Source organism: Panthera tigris, chromosome F3, assembly GCF_018350195.1.
Source record: "Panthera tigris isolate Pti1 chromosome F3, P.tigris_Pti1_mat1.1, whole genome shotgun sequence".
NCBI lineage: Eukaryota > Metazoa > Chordata > Mammalia > Carnivora > Felidae > Panthera > Panthera tigris.
In genome coordinates, this window is record NC_056678.1 from 51,033,976 (window position 1) to 51,049,815 (window position 15,840).

The following is a 15,840-nucleotide window of genomic DNA, read 5'->3' on the forward strand; positions in this document are numbered from 1 at the left end:
TGGGGTGCCTGGGTAGCTTAGTAGGTTGAGCATCTGACTCTTGATCTTGTCTCAGGTCACGTTCTAATGGTTTGTGAGTTCACGTCCTGCATCGGTCTATGCACTGACAGCATGGAGCCTGCTTGGAATTCTCTCTCTCTCTCTCTCTCTCTCTCTCTCTCTCTCTCTCGCCCCTACCCCACTTGTGCTATTTCTCCCTCACAATAAATAAGTAAACTGAAAAAAATAACAACAAAATGAAAATAAACGATGGGATATTTTATTTCTTTTTCAGTATTTCTACTTTAGGTCTCTAAATTAAGGACTAAAATAAAACCTTGGTTTGCAAGCATAATTTGTTTCAGAAACATGCTTGTAATCCAAAGCGCCTGTTTATTAAAGCAAATTTCAAGAACCATTGGCTCAGCTGTGATCATGTGGCACTCAGCATCAGGTACTACTCATATTGCAAGACATTGCTCTTTTATCGAGTTAAAATGTATTAAAAATGTATGCTCATTTTATGGAACACTTGCAGAACAAGGTACTCACAGTCCAAGGTTTTACTGTAATTGAATTTAATAAATTTTCTGAAACTTGAAATTCTGAAAATCAGAAATTTACTGAGGATACATTTCCTCCAGAAACATCTCTTAGTGCTATAGTTATTTTGATGACTATCTTAATTTGACATGCCTCCTTATCCCTGGAATTTTGTCAAATTGAGTTTTAGCAAGTTGCATCAATAGTCAAACGATCAGTGTCAGAAAATAAATAAATAAAAAATAAACTAAAGTAGCTAATGGCCTTCTCTAACTGCATTTAAATAATGCAAGAAAATTAATTTTCTCTCTCCTTTTTTTGGTGATTCTTGTCAAAATAGGAAAAAATATTTTGGAGGAACCAGGACCAGGTACTGCTAATAGTTTATGTTTCTTCTTTGTGAATGAGCCCCCTATTCTTTTTATGAGGATATTGGTGACCCCTTTGTATAAACAGACCTAAAATTTATTCACCATTTAAAACAATTTGAGAACAAAATAAAACTATGTGTATTTGCTAAATGGAACTTACAAAATATAGAAATTCAACTGAAAGGAAAGTTGAAATTTTGGAAACCTGGTAGAACACACAACTTAATTTTAAGGAATAGACTTTGCTTACGGTTTTAAAAAGCTACACATAGGTCTCTCAAATCGATGCACTTGAAAAAAAAATTTAAATAAATCCAGCTCAGAGAAACTGTAATAGCAATTTCATTCTGATATGGTGCCTAGATCATTTAATTAGAATGATGATCCTTGAGCAAAACTGCATTTTCCCTTTGGCCATAAGTATGGTGTTTATAATTTGAAACCACAGAGTCACGGATGGTAAACTTGTGGTGTTCTTAGGCAACAATTGTGCAATCAGCTGAAGTTTTGACATCTGACAGCTTCTATTTTGCCATGCCCATTCACTGCACTGCTATTCTGCTGCTATTGACTCCACTTGCCTCTCCACCAACGTGATCAGATTTATATTTCTACCTGCAGGCTTTCCTGGACATAGAAATAGAAATCATAATTCAATCACTCCATAATAGTCCAATCATTGGTAAGTCTATGTTAGGTGGAAATTTTTACCAACATCTCCATTATCTTTAACATTACCCATTTTAATGAATCATGAGTGCCTGATGAATTGGAATACCCACATCAAATCATTCGATATTGACGACATGCAGTCAATTGTGGTAAGTTAGCACACGTAAATGAAATTCAATCTGAAGCAAACATCCCACATTTGAAATTATCTCCTCTGCTGGCAGACTATTTAATGACTGGTACTATATCATTCCGTGATTGTGGAGTATAGCTATCACATAATAACTATCCCATATTCTATTTGATGAATTAAATACCTGTGCAGTACTTACCATGAGTAAAGCACTGTTCTGAGGGTATATATAGTAAATACAAAGATTTCGAGGTAAGGTAGTGACCTGACCTGCCTCTCCCTCTAACCAACATTACAATGGGTGTAAAAAAGTCCTGAAAGGATCTTCAAAAGTGCAGTGACGAACAAATAGGAGAAAGAAAAAAAAAGGGCTCAGAAAAAAGATTTGTAGCAATAATACAGAACATGACATTCAAAATGTCAACAGTAATGCATTTAAAAATTAACTATAGGGGCGCCTGGGTGGCGCAGTCGGTTAAGCGTCCGACTTCAGCCAGGTCACGATCTCGCGGTCCGTGAGTTCGAGCCCCGCGTCAGGCTCTGGGCTGATGGCTCGGAGCCTGGAGCCTGTTTCCGATTCTGTGTCTCCCTCTCTCTCTGCCCCTCCCCCGTTCATGCTCTGTCTCTCTCTGTCCCAAAAATAAAAAAAAATAAAAAAAATAAAAAAAAAATTAACTATATACAACAGAAAACTGAAATCAACTTCATGATTTACACAAAGCATTTGAAAAAGCATCCCATATATTCTTGATTTTTGAATCAAAAATATAGTTTTGTTTGTTCATTTATAGTAATGTGGGCAGATTCTTTAAAAATACACCAATTTCAAATCATGAAAGTAAGGGAAAAATTAGTAAAAATTCCTCCATAGAGTGAATATGCTCTCAGCTATGTAGATTTTATACTTAGTGTTTAAGAGATCTAGGGTAATTAACATAAAATATTACTGGAAGTTTACTTCCAGTTAAATAAGATTTAATGGAATCTTTTATTAATATAAACATAACACAATAATTTGAAACGTGTTTGGAGAAATTAATGGTTTTGAACAAACAAATCAATAAGAAAATAAGACCAATCAGTGGAAACTTCTATCAAAAGACATTAGAATGTATAAGTTGTGGAAAAAAATGTAATATCAAGAAATATAAAAGGTGTGAAAATGGCATTTATGATAAAATTGTCATTTTAAGGGGAAAGTGGTCATACTGGCTGGAGCATTTGATTTTCTATTTGGAAAAGGAGATTCATTAATCAAATTTATATTTTAAAGCAAAAGCAAAAACCAAATTAAATTCTAGTGTCCTAGGAAGTTAACAATATAAACAAAAAATAATGTAGTTACTAACTGGGAGATCTTAGTGCTAAAAGGTCATCCCCTAGGGCAGAGCTGTCCAATAGAAAGATAAGTTGAGCCCCAAATGCAAGGAATGCATGTAATTTAAATTTTTTTATAGCCCTCTATTTTTTAAAAAGTAGAAGAAAAGAGGGGGAGCTGGGTGGCTCAGTCCATTAACGCTTCTGACTCTTGATTTCAGCTCAGCTCACAATCTCGAGGTTCATGAGTTCGAGCCCTATGTCAGGCTCTATGCTGGTGCCAGGGAGCCTGCTTGGTGTTCTCTCTCTCTCTGTCTCTGTCTCTCTCTCTCTCTCTCTCTCTGTTCCTTCCTCTGTCTCTCAAACTAAGTAAATAAATATACATTTAAAAAGTAGAAGGAAACAGAAATTTTAACATATTTTAATTAAACTAGTGTATCTAAGACACTATACTTTCAAGTGTAATTGACAAGAAACTATTATCAGTGGGGCATTTGTATCATTTTTTGGTATCATCTCTTGGAAACTTGACATATATTTTACATTTACATCTCATTTTGGTCTAGCCACATTTCTAGGGCTCACAAGTAGTCCATGGATACTGTTTTGACAGTGCAGCTCCAACCTGTGACCCTCATTCTTGCTGTTTTCCCTTAGCAGCCTGACCTATGAATTCACTTTTTCTAGGTGGGAGACTATCTGTTACCTTGATTAAACTTTTTCTTATCTACATTTTATAAGATTTTGTTTGAATATTTTCATTATCTTTGTTTAAATACTTTTATGGTTGGGGCGCCTGGGTGGCTCAGTCGGTTGACCGTCCGACTTCGGCTCAGGTCATGATCTCGCGGTCCGTGAGTTGGAGCCCCGCGTCGGGCCCCTGTGCTGATAGCTCAGAGCCTGGAGCCTGTTTCAGATTCTGTGTCTCCCTCTCTCTCTGACCCTCCCCCGTTCATGCTCTGTCTCTCTCTGTCTCAAAAATAAAGAAACGTTAAAAAAATTTTCTTTTAAAAAAATAAAAAAAATAAATACTTTTATGGTTTTTCCTATGTTGTACGATGGTTAAAATCTGAACCAACTGATTAGCATGACTCTGCTTGCTCACCAACTGTTCCTCATTTTCCTACCTCTACACTTCCTACTTGATCCCAGGGTTCATAGCAGCCTCTGTGTTTCAATTTATGTTTAATTTGTGGACTTTGACAATTTCTCTTGCTTTCTTACTTGTTACCTCTGCTTAAAAGGACAGTTGGATAGTTGTTTATTTAATTTGTCAGTTTTAAATGTTTGTTAAGGATCTTTTTATCCCCTCAAATTGCTGAGTCTGCTGTATTGATGCAAGTCTACAATTCATCTTCTTCTAATTCCTCTTGATACTTTTCCAATCCATCTTTTGTCTAGTCACCAGCATGAACTTTTACATTATAAATCTTTTAAAATGGTAATGTTACACAACTCTCTACAGGATAGGGATCTAACTCTTTATTTGGCATGTAATTCCTTTCTTAATCTAGCTCCTAGCTATTTCCCTATCCTCTTCTTTCAAAGTATTTATTTCATGTCAAACTATAATCTACATATATATGTGTGTGTGACGTGTTCTTTCATGCCTCCAGGCTTTTTCTTATGCAGCCTCCTGCCTTCTGTCTGCAACATTCTTCCACCCTTTACCATTGATTATCTTCTAAAAAGCAAAGTAATAATAATTCTCATTCATGAGTCAGATAAAAAAATTATCTCATCTTTGAATTTATTTTTCCTCTTTCCATTGGTAAAATGGATTATTTCCTTTTATACTCCAATTGCAACTAGGTAAAAAAACACATTTTTTTGATATTTTACTGTACTAATTTTTATATCCCTATTATATGGTAGATTTTTATTTTTATTTTTTTGAATATTTATTTATTTGGAGAGAGTACAAGCTGGGGAGGGACAGAGAGGAGGAAAGAAGATGCAAAGTGGGTTCTGCACTGACAGGCTGATAGCACCAAGCCTGATGTGGGGCTGTAACTCAGGAACCGCAAGATCATGACCTGAGCCAAAGTCGGATGCTCAATCAATGAGCCACCCAGGTGAACCTAGATTGTAGATTTTTAGAAAACAAAAGCTGTACATACTCATATTTTTTAATATTTACAGTTATCGACAATGCGGAAATCAATGTCTTTATTACCCAGCACATTTTTTTAAGTTCAATAACTGGTGGTTCTATGAATAACTGATATGGATAGGTTGTTCTGAATTGAAAGATTCTAAAAAAATTCCTTGAAAGATTGACGTTAATAAATATTTTAACCTTGTGCATTCCTTATATTATACTAAATTTGAAATCAGTAGACTTAAGAGTGAACAGTACACAATGAGCAATTTACTATGTTTTTGTTTAAATTTAAACATGATCATTCAATCCTTTAAATAGTATTCATTGATCATTGTATCAGCAAAATATGTATCAGCATCATTGTATCAGCACAATATGGCTGATTCCACTGCTAGAGCTTGGTATCATTTACCTGAGATACATCATCTTTTAATATGTATGTAATAAAGGGTGATGATTAAAGCTGTTATTCAGATATAAATTTAGATGACCTTCCCTTAGCAAGACATCTATGCTACCTGACACAAAAAGAAAAGATTGGAAAATGAGTAACTCTCTCAAGAAAATTCACTTCCTTGATTTTCATACAACAGAGCTAATATAATTAATTATTTTAATAACACATATTTGGTGAAAAATCACCAAATTCATTATTTAATATTGGGCTGGATTAAAAAAAGAAAATAAGGAGGAAAAAACGTGCATGTTTGTACTATCTATTTTGCCTTAGTACTATCTGTGATTTTTTTTTCTAGAAATATTGTTACAAATTTTAATAGCATAAACTTAAAGTTATGAATTACTTGCTTGTTTTTAATTTAAAAAAATTGTAGCATGTCTTCCTTATTCAAATTTAATTGATTTAAAATTAATTTAGTTTAATATACAGTTTCAAAGCCCTGATCATTCATTTTCCAGATTATTGCTTATCATTTATTTTTTCCTATATTTAAGTTATCCCATTTCTATCAGTATTTACTCAATAACTTATTCACTTACCAAATAAAAATTTACTATATGTGTCATAGACAGTGCTAGGTATCGATTGTACAAAGATTTTTAATGTGATCACTTCTCTTAAGGACCTGAGTATGTTAAAAATAAATAAATAAATAAATAAATAAATAAGAAAAAGGTAGGGTCAAGAGAGCTTTTACTCTTTTACTTTTGTATCTGTAACGAAAGGGATAGTGGAAGTATAGTAACAAAATTAATCACAATTCAGAAATTTAATTTTCTAGTCTGAGTTTTCATCTTGTTTACTTTATATAATTTAACTTGACTATAATAAACATCTAGTTTCATGCAGAAAGCCGATGGAATTTTCTAAACTTTTTAAAAATAAAATCACGCAATATCCTCTCAATTAAATATGTTCTTTAATAAATTGTATATGTTAATAGCAAAATGATATACAATAAAATATAATGTGTTAAATATACAAAATAAAACATCATAACTGGCCTTCAGACTCAATGGTGACATAGAAAGAGCTTGGAAGTCATCACTCCTCTTTATACAATAAGAAAAACTAAACTACCTGAAAATCAATGACTTTTATTGAACCAATTAGAGAACTAAAGAACTTGAATTTGCAGATCAAACCACAACCTCAAAGTCTGGAGAAACAAATGAACCCAGAGAATAAAAGCCAAGATGTGCCTCTCTGGAACAGAAGCTGCTGGCACCATAAACTGATGGGAACACCTACATGGTAATTTTATGAATTTCTGAAAGCTGATTTTGGTCCGGCACAAAATTAACAATCTCCTGGGGGCCATTCTTAGCCTCCCCACTACCCATGCCCTTTGTGAATTTTACCTTTAGGAACACCAATAGATTTTCATGGTGAAGATCAAAAAGAATGACTACATAGGTCTGACAGAACGAGAGGAAGAGAATTATTGTGAAATATGCCCAGAGATTTCTCCTTAAGAAAGGATTACTCTTCAGGAGAAAACCTTTGCCAGAGTTTATACCACATTATGGAAGGGCATTCTGCTTATTTTGGTCTCACTAGCCCACTTGTCTTGTGAAAAGGGTTACAAGGTAGGAATACCACTAGAGAAAAAACACTTGGTCACAGTGAGAGGCAGAGATCCACTAAGAGACTACTATTTAATCAAAAGATCATAGAATGCATTCTCTCTTGCCCTGATGCCTTACCATGATAGCAATAGGGTTCCAATACAGTAACTGTGGATCACAGCTGAAACAGCAGACTCTTTCCAAGAGGGAGTGAGAACTAAGAACCAACTGAACATGGGAGACAAAAACAAGAGAACTAAAGTCCGGGCATCTGTAGGTACAGAAGGCTTTAAAAATAGCCCAACTGCCAACCAGATTAACATCATCACTAGTCACTAAGGCACATTTACCTCAATTCCAATTACCTGATACAATGTCTCTACATTTCAAGAAAAAAATTACAAGGCATTCCAAAGGGAAAAAAAGAAAGATACTGGATTTTTTAACTGGGAATTTAAAACAGCTTTGATTAACATGTTAAAAATTCTATCGGAGAAAGTAGACAAAAGGCAAGAACATAATGGTAATGTAAGCAAAGAGACAGAAATTCTAATAAAGTACCAACGGTGAATGGTTGAAATGAAAACACCCTAACAGAAATGAAAACTTTAATTGATCAGTTTTTTGGTAGACTGTATCCAGTTGAGGAAAGAATCAAAGAATCCATGGGTTTAAAGATGCATTAATAGAAATGTCCCAAACTGAAAAGCAAAGAGAAAAAAAATGAATGAAAAAAATAAATAAAAACACATCTGAACATCCAAAAACTGAACGGTGTGCTCCCAAAGTTTATAGGTTGATGCCCTAATCAACAGTACCTTAGAATGTGATTGACTTTGGAGATAGGGTCGTAAAGAGGTTAAACTAAAACAGAGGATCACTAGTATGGGGCCTAATCCAATATAACTGATGTCCGTATCAGAGATTAAGACACAGGGTGCCTATGTGGCTCAGTCTGTTAGGCGTTGGACTCTTGGTTTCTGCTCAAGTCATGATCTCAGGGTTCATCAGTTCGAGCCCCACATCGGGCTTGACACTGAGAGTCAACAGCCTATTTGAGATTCTCTCTCTCCTTCTCTCTCTGCCCCTCCTTCTCTCACTCTCTGTCTTTCTCTCTCAAAATAAATAAATAAACTTAAAACAAAAGAGAGAGATTAGGACACAGACACACAGAGTGAAGACCTTGTGAGGACACAGGGAGAAGACAGCTACCTCCTAGGCAATCAGAGAGGCCACAGAAGAAACCAATCCTACAGTCACCTTAACTTTTAGCTTCCAGAATTGTAAGAAAATAAATTTCTCTTCTGTAAGCCACCAAGTTGGTGGTACTTTCTTAGGGCAGCCTTATCCAGCAGCTATGGAACAATTTCAAGAGCTGTAACATACAGATAATCATAATAACAGAAGAATCAGGAACTTTTGAACAAAATATTTGAAGCAGGAATGACAAAGAACTCACCAAAACCAACAATAGACAACAAACCACAGATTCTGGAAGCTCAAAAAATCCTAAATAGGATAAATATCAAAAATTCTAAACCTAGATTAGTCATATTTGAGTCACAGAAAACCAGACAAAGATAAAATCTTGAAAGCAGACGGGGGTGGGGTGGGTAACTTTAATCAAAGAGGAATAAGAATTAATTAAACTTCTAGTCTCAAACCATGCAAGCAAGAAGAAAGAGGAATAAAATATTTAAGTTCTGAGAGAAAACAAAAACAAAAACAAGACACACTCAGAATGTTATGCCCAGTTATATTATTCCTTAAAATGTCTAAAGTCTATTCCTTTATAATCCCCCCCCAAAAATGAGAGAACTAATTACTAGCAAATTTGATCTTTTTTAACAAAAAATGTTTTTAAAAAGTTCTTCAGGGAGAAAGAAAATTATATCAGTCAGAAATTTGATCTGTGTACAGAAAGAAACGCATTGATAAAAGAAAAATTTAGGTTAATAATTTATTTTTCTTGTTAGTTGATTTAAAAATAACTGCTTAAATTCTAAAAAGCAACAATTTGATAGATAATTATAGCACATATGTAAGTGAAATAAATGAGATCAATGTCTTAAGAGATCAGAGAAAGGTATTAGAAATACTCTGTTATGGAGTGCCTGGGTGGCGCAGTTGGTTGAGCGTCTGACTTCAGCCAGGTCACGATCTCACGGTCCGTGAGTTCGGCCCCGCGTCAGGCTCTGGGCTGACGGCTCGGAGCCTGGAGCCTGTTTCCGATTCTGTGTCTCCCTCTCTCTCTTTCTCTCTGCCCCTCCCCCACCTGTGCTCTGTCTCTCTCTCTCTCTCTCTCAAAAACAAATACACATTAAAACAAGTTTAAAGGGGCGCCTGGGTGGCGCAGTCGGTTAAGCGGCCGACTTCAGCCAGGTCACGATCTCGCGGTCCATGAGTTCGAGCCCCGCGTCAGGCTCTGGGCTGACAGCTCGGAGCCTGGAGCCTGTTTCCGATTCTGTGTCTCCCTCTCTCTCTGCCCCTCCCCCGTTCATGCTCTGTCTCTCTCTGTCCCAAAAATAAATAAAAAACGTTGAAAAAAAAATTAAAAAAAAAAAAAAAAGAAAAGAAATACTCTGGTACAAGTTACCTGAATTAACATGATGTTGTATAGTGTCGTTTGAACTTGGAATTAAGACAGTTTTATATATAAATATATATATATATATGTATGTATGTATTATATATATGTAATATATATACACATATATACATATACACATATACACATGTACACACACATATATATACACATATGTATATACACTTATACATATATACACGTGTGTATATATACACATATTTGTATATGTGTATATATATATACATATGTGTATGTATATATATGTAATATATAGGTATACATATATACCTATATATTACTCTTTTTAGAGCAACCACTATACATATATTTTTTAAAACTATATAACTGATATGTTAAGAAAGGAGATAAAAGATAATAACAAAGTTATCAAGTAACCAGAGAAGGCAGAAACAGACAGAAAAATAAAACAGACATAAGAATTCACTTAATATAAAATGATTAGAAACATAGTAGGTATAACTACAAGTATATCAACAATAAGAGAGTGAATAGTGTCAACACACCAATTAAATGTCAGATTGTCCTAATCAATTAAACAAGACGTTATCTAAAAGAAACCATTTTAAATATAGAAATTCAGATAGCTTGAAAATAAAGGAATGAAAAACGATATACCATCCTAACACTAATCAAAAGAAAGCTGAAGTAACTATAATCACTGATGAAACAAGTTTCAGAAGGAGGAAAATTATCAAAGATAAAGATGGGCATTGTGTAATGAAAAAGTGGTCAATTTCAAGAAGACACAACAGCTTTAGCATGTATGTACCTGAGAGCAGAGTATTAAAATACATAGGGCAACAACTGATAGCACTAAAAGCACTAGACAAATCTCCTATTATAGTTTGAGACTTCAACATCTCTCTCCAAGTAATTAAAAGATCAAGCAGACAGAAGATTAATAAAAATATAGTTGACCTGAGCAGAACTATCAATCAAGTTGTTCCAATCAACATTTATACAATACTCCATCCAGCAACAGTGGAGTACATGTTCTTAACATGATTAGACTGGGGCTCTGTACTTTTGGGAAAAAGCCATGCATTGGCATTTATTACATCATATAAAGGGTACAAACTATCCATTTGAATTATTGGTGTTGATGTCAGCCTTGATGATCTAGCTGAAGTAGTGTTTGTAAGAGTTGTGCACTGTAAACTTACTATTTCCCCCTTTCCTTATTATACTCTTTGAAAGGAAGTTACTTTCTTCCCCACACACTTGAGTGGGTAATTATGCTCAACCTCCTTGAGAATACAGGAGCTACAAAACTTAACTGAAATTCTGCATGGGAGAAAAGTCTCTTGTCCCTCATCTCTTTATGTCAGTATGGAATCATCAATATTTATTTTATACTTTGCCTTATAACCTGCCATTACTTACTTTACCCTCAGCTTTGGCTATGAAAGTTCTTTAAGGTGACTTCTGCGTGCCTTTGGCCTGTCAGTGTCATGGTGATTTTCTTTATGTTTTTTAGCACCTTTTTACTCTCTATCACTACATGATGCTTTCAGCTCACATATATTTCCTATCCTGGTCCTAGAGTTAGCCATTTCTCCAAGCAGCTCCCTTTCCTTTTACTGGAGAAAAGCATTAGTAATCAAGATCTGGGCGCTAGGATGTGCTCATGGCCACAGAGCTGTTACTGTGGCTAGGCCTTAGCCACTAACAAAGCAAGGATACAAAGTTAACACTGTCAGTTCTTTCTTACATACCAGCAATGAAAAAAAGGCATTAGGTAAAAATGGAGGAAATCTGAATAGAATACAAACTTTAGTTAATAATAATGTTACAATATTTATTCATTGTAACCATACTAATATAAAGTCTTCATAGCGGGGGAAACTGGGGGTGGAATATATGGGAACACTGTCTTCATCATTATTCCATAAATCTAAATCTATTCTAAGTAAAAGCTGTTGTAGACATAAGTCCATTAAGACATTCAGTCTATTGCTCAAAATTTCCTAAGTACAAATAATTTTCAAACAAAAATCTCAATTTTTTTTTTTTTAACGTTTATTTATTTTTGAGACAGAGAAAGACAGAGCACGAGCAGGGGAGGAATAGAGAGAGAGGGAGACACAGAATCTGAAACAGGCTCCAGGCTCTGAGCTGTCAGCCCAGAGCCCGACGTGGGGCTCGAACTCACGGACCACGAGATCATGACCGGAGCTGAAGTCGGCCGCTTAACCGACTGAGCCACCCAGGCGCCCCAAAAATCTCGATTCTTAAATGAGGTGTTGCTACAATTCTTGTTTATCACCTCAAATTAATCTACTTTTCCCTAAATACAAACCTTCCTAGGTAGACAGCATTTCTTTGCCTCACTTGTAGGTAAGTGTGATTATGTCTAAATTTTCAACTGGTGAAATGTGAATGAAAATCCTATCAGCAGCTCCCACCTCACTTGCTTAAAAGCAAATTAGCCTGGGGGCGCCTGGGTGGCTCAGTGGGTTAAGCTGTTAAGTGTCCTACTTCATCTCAGGTCATGATCTCACAGTCTGTAAGTTTCCGCCCTAAGTCCAGCTGTGTGCTGACAGCTGTGTCTCCCTCTCTGCCCCTCTCCTTCTTAAACTCTCTCTCTCTCTCTTTCTCTCAATAATAAATAAAACTATTTTTTAATTTAAAAAAAAAAAAAAAGAAAAAAGAAACTTAGCCTGGACTCACTCTTACTTTCCTCCCTGCCTATGAATGGTCATTAATGGAGCTGCCTGGAAAATCATGTTTCAAGGGCAGCAGAGCCCCTAATTACTCTGAAATGAATACTCTGAGCAGACCCTACGTACCCATACTATATATTATGGAAGAGAAGAATTCATTTCTCTCTTTTTTAAGTCATTCCATTTTAAATCTTCTTAAAATTATTGTTTAGCTTTTATTAAACTACAGTAACACACTCTATGCATTACTTTTTCTTTCCAATGCATCCTCTAATTGAGTATTACGTGTTTTTATAGAAATGGGCAAAAAATTTACAATGTACAAAATATAAAAATGTTTTTAGGTTTTTATAAGAATATTTTCCAAATATACAAACCTTAACATCCCTTTTATGGCCTCAAACTGTTTTGTTGTTATTCTTTTGATTGAGCTTTTTCTAAATTCCTTATACAAAGATAGCAAGTAATCAAAATGACCATCAGTTATCTTAGGCTGTTGTAATAACATATAAAACATAGTGATTATTTTGGCAATAAGCTTGTTTTGCTCTCTACTAGAGGACTAGATGTTGCTATAATTTTTGTGTTTATGTCACTTTCACAAACATCAGCCTATCATTTGGGTACCTAGCATCACATGAAATTGTCCTAACACTCTTTCTTTTTTTTTTTTTTTTTTTTTATGTATTACTCTTAGTGGTTACAAAAAGGAAGTTATGATACCAAACTATGGCTGAATTAAGACTATTTTCCAAGAGTCATTTGATACACTCAGCGATTAGAGAACATGAGATTTTTGTACCTCTGAACATATGGTTTGATCAAATATGATTTATACTTATGAAAATAGAACTCCACAGGACTACTACTAACCTAATTTTGCCTATTGTGTATCAAGGATTTTGTGTATTTTCTAATCTTTGGAAATGTGTACTTAACATTAAATGTTACTAGTTTGGAATGGTCTCATTTTCCTAATGGCTTTGATGACATGCATCTCCCTAAAATGGAAAGATTTTAGTTTGCTTTACCTCCATTTACTCAGTTATTGAACCATATACTCATTGAGCTACCAACAACAAAAAGCATGTTAAACACCAACCATGTGCCTATAGTATTGCTAGGTTCTGGGAATAAACAAGGGAAAATATGGGCATGTGGCTACGTACACTGGTTATAAGTAACATTCTTTATTTTCTTCTTTTAATATTATAACTGAGTTTTAGCTGGCATTGGCTACCAGCAAGATATTACATTCCTTAGTTTTCTTAGAATAAGTTGTGGTCACATAGCCACATTCTGGCAAATAAGAGGTGAAAAGAAAGAATGTGTACTTGAGTCATTCTCTCAGGGTCAGATACATAATTTGCAGGGTTCAATGAAGAACAAAAATGCAGGGATCTTATTAAAAATTATTAAGAATTTCAAGATGGTGGCAGTGGTGCATTGGTCCCAAGCATGGGACCCTTCTAAACGAGATATCTTTGGAATCTGCTGAGGCCTTGGGATCTGACTTTGCAGCCTCTTAATAAGAATGCGGTTAAATAGTCCTTGTACTTTTCTTCCTTCTGCACTTGCTGGGATACAAAACTTAGATCAAGGCCTGAAAGAGCCATGAATGCAGAAGTAAAAGAGATGACAATGGAACAGCTACCTGTTATCCCTGGTCTAGCTACCTATTTCCTCATTATCATGTGAGATAAAAATAGAAATCTTGTATAAGTTATTGCAAATTTTAGTCTCTTCGCTAGAGCACTTGGTCAGATGCCAAGTGTTCCATACATACATTTTCAAAAGGCCACCTTGTAAATTTGCCTTTATTTTATTTCAATACCCGTATAGTTGAATGTTTATTATCATTATGTTTACTTTCTTGAGATGTAAATTAAAACTGAATAGGTAGACTCGTAGAAAGTTATTTATTTAAGTGATCCTAAACTCTTTTAATATGGTTGAGCATATGTTCATTGTACCCTGCTATATAAAAACATGTTTCTTTGATATTTGATTTCATTTAATGAATCATTAATTTTATTAATTAATGTTGATGTCAGTTATGTCAAACTGTTGATACATATAAAATTACATACTGTTTCCACTTCAACTGACTTTATTACTCTCATTATCATTAATATCAGAAATCATACTGAATACATAGTTTACTCTAGGCCGTTGTGAATAAACTGGATGGGTTGGGGTAATATAAGTTTGTTTTTTTTTTTAAGAAAATACAACATTTTTTTAAGACTGATAAACACAGTGGTTTACTCAGTTGTTCAGTGAGATTGAAAAACTAATGCCATTTTCCACTGGCAAGACTTTCTGTGCACAATTAGATATATTTTGGCATTTGCAGTAACACAGCCACAGTTAATTTGCCAATACAGCAATTGCTAAAACCATAATTGTACCATAATGACTGGTGGAATAAAAAGAATATACAAAGAATGATTCATCAGATTAATTCACTTTGTACAATAAACCAAATTCTTGAAAATTTATTTTAGTCATGTTCGTTACAGGGATTACCAAAAAGTATATATAAAATTTAGAGATATCTTTCAAAAAGATGAACCTTTAAAATCAACACATAACAGATTCACCAGTGTATTCTGAATTTTTTTTCTCTTTTTACAAAAAAAAAGTCCTCAAAATAGATTAATGTAGTGGTGCCTAGGTGGCTCAGTTGGTTAAGCAATCAACTCTTGATTTCAACTCAGGTTATGATATCACGGTCATGAGATCCAGCCCTGTTTTGGGCTCCATGCAGGGCATAGAGCCTGCTTATGATTCTCTTTCTCCCACTCTCTCTGTCCCCCACTCATGCTCTCTCTCTCTCTCTCTCTCTCTCTCTCTCTCTCTCAAAAACCAAAAAATAAATAGGTCAATGTAAAAGAAGGCTGTAAGCTTTTCAATTGCATTGCCATTTACAAAGGTAGAATGTCTCAATAAAAGTAAAGTTGCCTATATGGGTTCTAAAGAAAGGGGAGCTCCAGAATCATGATTCATCCATTGTTCTCCAAACCATCCTGAAGCATACCTGCCCTGATCAGTCTATTTCCTCTTTTATTTTTTTAAATATTTTATTTTTAAGTAATCTCTACACCCAATGTGGGGCTCAAACTCACAACCTGAAATCAAGAGTCACATGCTATACCAACTGAGCCAGCCAGGTGTCCCTATTTCCTCTTTTAAATGTTTGTTTTCCATGTTAACATTTCTGAAACATGTTACTCCTAATAAGAAGCATTAACATGGTAGTACCTATTTTTAGTTCTGGTTTTCCAAAACTAGCAATTTTTTATTGCTATAGATTGAAAGTTTGTGTCCTTCAAAATTTATATGTTGAAACCTAATTGCCAATGTGATGGTATTTGGAGGTGTGGCCTTTGGGGTGATTGGGTCATAATGGTGGAGCT